The following is a 6,708-nucleotide window of genomic DNA, read 5'->3' on the forward strand; positions in this document are numbered from 1 at the left end:
AGCTGGCGGAGCTTGCGTCCACGTTGGGCCTCACCCTCCACACGGACCCTGTCCACCCAACCCGGCTAGGAAATTCCGTGACACGGGATACGTGTCCGGACTTAACCTTCACTCGCAACATACAACACGCAGACTGGCTCAACACCGAGGAGACCCTCGGTAGCGACCACTGCATCATTAACACTACACTACGCACACGCCCCCTCAAGCGTCCCAGAACACAAGCCCATATCCCAGATTGGACGAAATCGAGGCAAAATTTTAACTCACTTGATAATACACCCATTTCCGCGCAAGGCTACACAGCATGGTCCCAACAGCTGCTGGCACACCTTTCCTCGCATGAAACACACATCCAGCTCTCAGAGGCGGTCACGGACGTGGATAACCACCTGCTACACCTCTGGGAAGCCCGTCGCAACCTCGTCCGCCGTTGGCGACGCCAGAAACACAACAGAAAGCTTAAAGCTCGAATTGCCGAGCTTACCCAGAAAGCGGCAGAGTACGCGGCTGAACTCGCCGACTCCAACTGGGTAGATAGATGCAACACGGCCGCGCGACAAATGTCCAGCCGAAACACTTGGCGTCTCTTTCGAGCCCTACTCGACCCAACCCAAACACGAACCGAAACACAAAAACATTTGCAGCGAGCCATGCACCATTTTCCTGGCAACACGACTCAACTGGCACAGAAACTTCGGGGCCAGTATCTGTGTACAGCCCAAGACCCCCGTGGATCTGCGTACTCTTATGCAGGCAGAGAGAACACGGAGCTGGATCAACCTTTCCAGCTCCATGATCTGCGGGCGGCTCTCGCCAAAATGAAACGGGGCACTGCGCCAGGACGGGATAAGGTCACCGTCAAGCTTTTGACGAACCTGCCCGACTTGGCATACCAGGCCCTCCTGGAATACGTCAATGCGATTTGGCGCGGGGACACCCCCCTGCCAATCGAATGCAAAACGGCTTTGGTGACTTTTATTCCTAAAGCTGGCAAGCCAATTGACACAGATAACCTCCGCCCCATATCTCTCACCTAATGTGTGGGCAAACTAATGGAGACGATGGTGCGGGATCGGTTATCTAGATATCTTGAACACAAACAAGTCTTTGCGAGCACCATGTTCGGATTCCGCCCACACAGATCCGCACAGGATGTCCTCCTGCAACTCAATCGGGAAGTCCTTGACCCCGTCGAATGCCCCCATAATGACCGGGTAGTACTCGCCCTGGATCTTAAAGGGGCATTTGACAATGTAACACATGAGATCATACTCACTAACCTAAGTCACACCGACTGTGGCCTCAACACATTCCAATACATAAGCCAATTTTTAATGGATCGTCAATCCTACATTCGAATTCAAGATAGAGACCATGGTCCTTACCTACTCGGCACGCGGGGAACCCCTCAAGGCGCGGTACTTTCCCCGCTGCTCTTTAATCTGGCCATGATGCACCTGCCGGCCCAGCTGAGTGGTGTCGCCGGCGTGCAGCACGCCCTGTACGCCGATGACATCACTCTGTGGGCCACACAGGGCAGCACAGGAGACATTGAAACCAGCCTGCAAACAGCGGCGACGATAGTAGACCGCTACGCCCGCCGCTGCGGTCTTCAATGTTCCCCTCAAAAATCGGAATTTGTGCACCTCCGCCCCTCACAGAAGTGCACAACTAAAATATCTCTCTCTCTTGAGAGCGGTCCCATACGCGAAAGTGATGAGATACGGGTACTCGGACTCTACATCCACAAACACTGGCGGCCAGACACTACATTGGCCAAACTCCGTAAGGTGGGGGACCAGGTGGGCCGCATGGTCCGCCGGGTTTCCAACAAACGCGGAGGGTTACGAAGTAAGGATGCCTTGCGGCTGGCAAACGCCTTCGTAACTAGTCGAATTCTCTATTCGACTCCTTATCTCCACCTACGGAAACAAGAGGAGGACGCCCTTGAGGTCATCCTTCGCAAAATTGTTAAACGTGCCCTTGACCTCCCCATCACTACTTCGAACAGCCGGCTTATGGCTCTTGGGGTGGTGAACACTTTCCGGGAGCTCCGGGAGGCGCACCTTACAAACCAGTACACGCGCCTGTCGCTAACGGAGTCGGGTCACCGCCTTCTTGCTCGACTCCATATCCAACACACCCCTCCAATGGAAGACAGGTTTCGCATCCCGGAACTGTGGAGACGTGCCCTCCACGTGCGGCCTCTTCCAGCAAACATGTCACACGAAGACCATAATGGTCGGCGCCTGGCACGAGCGGAAGCGCTAGCCCGATATTATGGCAACAAAACAGGTGTCTACTACGTGGACGCCTCCGGCCCTCACCACGGGGGATGGTACACGGCCGCGGTAGTTCACAACAGCAACACAGTTAACGGCCTAACTTTCAGAGCCCGCAGTGTAACACAAGCACAAGAGGTCGCGATTGCTCTCGCGGCCTCACATTCCAATTCAAAATACATAATCACCGACTCGCGAGGGGCCTGTCGGAACGTCGAACAAGGCTGCACTCCCTTCCTAGCCTATCGAATATACCAAAATTGCATACGGGATACGGACCCCGCACACCGTTACCTCATATGGGCCCCTGCTCATCAGGGGTTGGCAGGAAACGAGGCAGCAGACGCAGCCGCCCGCGCGCTCTCTCACCGGGCTGTTTACTCCTCCCTATCCGATCAGGAACCCGATTTTAATCCGGTCTATACATTCAAAGATATTACAACATATCAAAATTGTCATCGCCTTTACCCTAGTCCATGTAAAGGCCTGAAGAAGGCGGATGAGCGGCTCCTTCTCCGCCTTCTCACCAATACATTGCTGTGCCCGGCAGCGCTAAAACATTTTGACCCCTCCTTTAGTGGCAGCTGCCCACACTAGTGCAGTGTCCTCTTACACCTATCACATGGTTTGGGCCTGCCCCTCCAACCCCGCTATTCCCCCCATCCCCAACCCAACCCGGGAGGACTGGGAGGCGACCCTGCTCGGCTGCCACGACTTACAGGCCCAACAAGCCTTAGTCGGGCGCGCCCGGGCGGCGGCAACCGCCACTGGGGTCCCATACTAGGGACCTCCACCTAGTGCTTGTACGGATCGGTCCCTTACGGGCTGATCCAAACATACCTCCTATTGATCCGTAATAAATGTTTTCACCACCACCACCACCACTCTCCTCTCCTCCCACGTTGGTCGTCCATTTACACCTATCGTGTGGGTTGGCTCCTGCGGACTTTTTATGGAATTTCTTTCTTTCCACTTCTTGGTGCGTGCCTGCAATGTCCAACATTTGTTTTATTTTTCTCGTTTCTTTCGTTTTTTTTTCGTTTTTTTCTGTTCTCGCTATGAGTTTTAATTTTCCTTTTTCATTTATCCAAGCAAACTTGGATCATTGCAGCCGCGCCACGGGAGTTTTAGTGTCAAGGGTCGAGGAGGGCAATTTTGATTTTGCCCTCATTTCCGACCCTAACGTAAAAGGCAGTAACATTCCTTCCGTTCCGCAGGAGTGGGCTTTGTTTTCTCTTACCACTGCCCCCCGATGCGCGGTCCTCGCTCGGCAGCCGCGCGTAGACTTTTTCCTCATTTTGGTCTCTGAGTGCGTCGTTGCCATACGGTGCGCAAACCGTTCGGCATCGTTTTTATTGATTAGCGTTTACGCTCCGCCGCACTCTCCGATGACTCCGGTCTTCGGAGAGATTTCTGCGGCGTTGGCTTTGGCATCTGAAATTCCGGCTATCGTTGCTGGGGACTTCAATGCGAAGCACGACGTGTGGGGTCCGGACCTCTGCGATGTGCGGGGGGGGGGGGGGGGCGACCTTTTGTGCTTTGCGTCGGGGGCGGACCTCCTCGTCCTCAACGATCCATCCTCACCTCCCACATATTCCAACAAGTACACCGACAGTTGGATTGACGTTACCCTAGCCAGTCCGGTGCTTGCGCTGGCGGGCTTTAGCTGGTCGGTGGCCGCAACAGACTCCTTATCGGAACATAAACACATTGAAGTTCGCTTTGGCGCCGGCGACGGGCCTCGCGATAGGGTTTTAACCTCTCGTGGGGCGGCCCGCGTCATTGCCGCGATAGAAAGACATCATTTTTTTTCTGCGGTTGTTGGTTGCGACCTCGGTTCTGGTGCCGCGCTGGATCTCGTGGTCCAACGTTTTCACGCTGTCTTCGATCGCGAACGCCGCCGTTATTCCTCCGCCCGAAGGACGCCTTCCTTGCGACGAGAGCGCGCGTCGTGGTGGACGGACGACCTGGCCCTCGAGCGCAAGCGCGTGCGTGCGCTGAGGAGGCGTTTTCAGCGCACGCGCGACGCTTCGATGCGAGCCATTCACAGGGCAGCCTTCAGCGGGGCCCTGGCCCTGTACAGAAACCGTGTCGCGGCTGCGATGGAGGCGGCCGCGCGCGAGCTTGACCGCGAGGCCACTCTCCAAAATCTTTACGGGCGGCCTTTCAGGAGGGCGTTCGGTCGTCTGCGGGGACCGCCTTTGACACTCCGGTCTTGCGACCGGACGGAGACTTGACGGATTCCGTTTTGGCGACGGCCGCGGTCCTCCTGGAATCGCAGGTCCCGTGACAACATGGAGTCGGACGCGCCCGAGCACGTGGCATTGCGCGCAGTGGCGGCCCGTCCTTTTTTGGGGGGTCCCGACGACGTACCTTTTACGTTTGGTGAGGTCGAGTTGGCGATCTCCTGCACCAAACTAGGGACGGCCTCGGGCCTAGACGGGATCAGCCCTCGCGTGCTGCGTGCACTCTGGTCGGCTCGGTCCGACTTTTTCATGTTTATTTTTAATACCGCGCTCCGCCTCGGTCACTTCCCCCGAATCTGGCGGCGGGGAAGAATTATCTCCGAACCCGACCGCGGCGGCTGCGTTTTTATGGAGGAAAAACGCTAAGGCGCCCGTGTGCTGTGCGATGTCAGTGCACGTTAAAGATCCCCAGGTGGTCGAAATTATTCCGGAGCCCTTCACTACGGCACCTCTCTCTTCCTTTCTTCTTTCACTCTCTCCTTTACCCTTCCCTTACGGCGCGGTTCAGGTGTCCAACGATATATGAGACAGATACTGCGCCATTTCCTTTCCCCCAAAACCAATTATTAATTATTATTAATTATCTTCTTTTTGAAGCCCGGTCCGCCGGCCGAGGCCCCCGCGTCGTATCGGCCGATTGTAATTAATTCGGTCGTCGGAAAGGTGTTGGAGAGGCTCCTTTACGATCGCCTATACCATTTCCTGTCTCGTTGTGGATTGCACCACAAAGCTCAATTCGGTTTCACGAGGGGTCGGGGGGCTGTTCAGGCCCTCCATGCTCTAGTTTCCAAATTGCGGCAGCTGCTGGACGCCGGTCTGCACGCGCTGCTTATTTCCATAGATTTTCAGGGGGCATTTGACAGTGTGTGGCATCCCCTGGTCCTGAGTTCGCTTGGTGACTGGGGGTGCCCGAGGAACCTCTGCGCGTTGCTCCGGTCGTTTCTTTCTGACCGAGAGGTGGTTTTCCGCTGTTTCGCGGGAGACGCGGTCGCGCGTCCCACCTTGGGTAGCCCGCAGGGATCCCCACTGTCTCCCCTGCTGTGGAATGTCGTAGTGCGTGGCCTTTTGGCGGTGGGTATGCCGGAGAGTGTGTCGCTCCAGGCGTATGCCGACGACGTCGTCGTTCTGGTGCCTGGAGCTGGGAGGAAGGAGCTTGAGCGTTTGGCGGACGATGCGCTCGGTCGAGTTGCTGCGTGGGCGAGAGGGGCGAGAATTACGCTCTCACGCGACAAGACGGTGTGCGTGCTCATTTCTCCTCGGAGGGGAATGGGTCGCACTATGCCTGCTGTTCACCTTGACGGTGCCCGCCTGTCTTTCAGGCCTGCCGTCAGGGTGCTCGGCGTCGTCTTTGATCGCACCCTCTCATTCATTCCCCACGCAGAGAGGCTCAAGGAGCGTGCCGAGACGCTTTCTGCCCGCTTGGCGACTTTCTTCCGCATAAGCGGCACACCGGCGCCTGCTCGTCTGAGGGCGCTTTACCGCCAGGTCGTGCTGCCAACGCTCGCCTATGCATCGCCCGTTTGGTGGACTGAGCGTCCCCACTCCGGTCTGTGCTCACGCTTAGTGTCGGTGCAGCGGTCCCCGCTTTTGGTGCTGGCGGGGGCCTATTCCACAACGAGCACGCGGGCGTTGCAGATTCTTCTGCACGCCCCACCCTTGGCGATTGACCTTAACAGGTTAAACGCGGAGTTCGACCTCTTCTCCCGTCGGCAGGATGTAGCTTTCGGGAGGAGGTCCTTCCGTGCTGTCGAGGTCGAGGAGCCCTTCGACAGTTCCGCTCGGCACCCTTCGGAGGCTGTATATTTCCCGCGCAGTCGTTTGGATGTGGAGGCGTCGACGGCTGCGGCGTTGTTGCCGGCGCATCACATCTACACCGACGGTGCTTACACCTCCGTCTCTGCGGGCGCTGCTTTTGTGGCGTTCGGCTTGCGCGGTCGCCTTCGGGCGGTCGGCCGTTTTCGGGTGGAGGGTGCGACCTCTGCCTACGCTGTGGAGCTGGTAGCCTTTACGGAGACGGTCACCTTCGCGCGGTCGCTTCCGGGTGCGGCGCCGGTTTACTTTTATACAGATTGTCAGGCAATATTATCGGCTTTGGCTACATACGCCACACGAGATTACAACATTGACAAATTTAAATCAAACCTTTTGGCCCTAAAGTCTGCTAGACCGTTTAAACT

Source organism: Amblyomma americanum, chromosome 7, assembly GCF_052857255.1.
Source record: "Amblyomma americanum isolate KBUSLIRL-KWMA chromosome 7, ASM5285725v1, whole genome shotgun sequence".
NCBI classification, from domain to species: domain Eukaryota; kingdom Metazoa; phylum Arthropoda; class Arachnida; order Ixodida; family Ixodidae; genus Amblyomma; species Amblyomma americanum.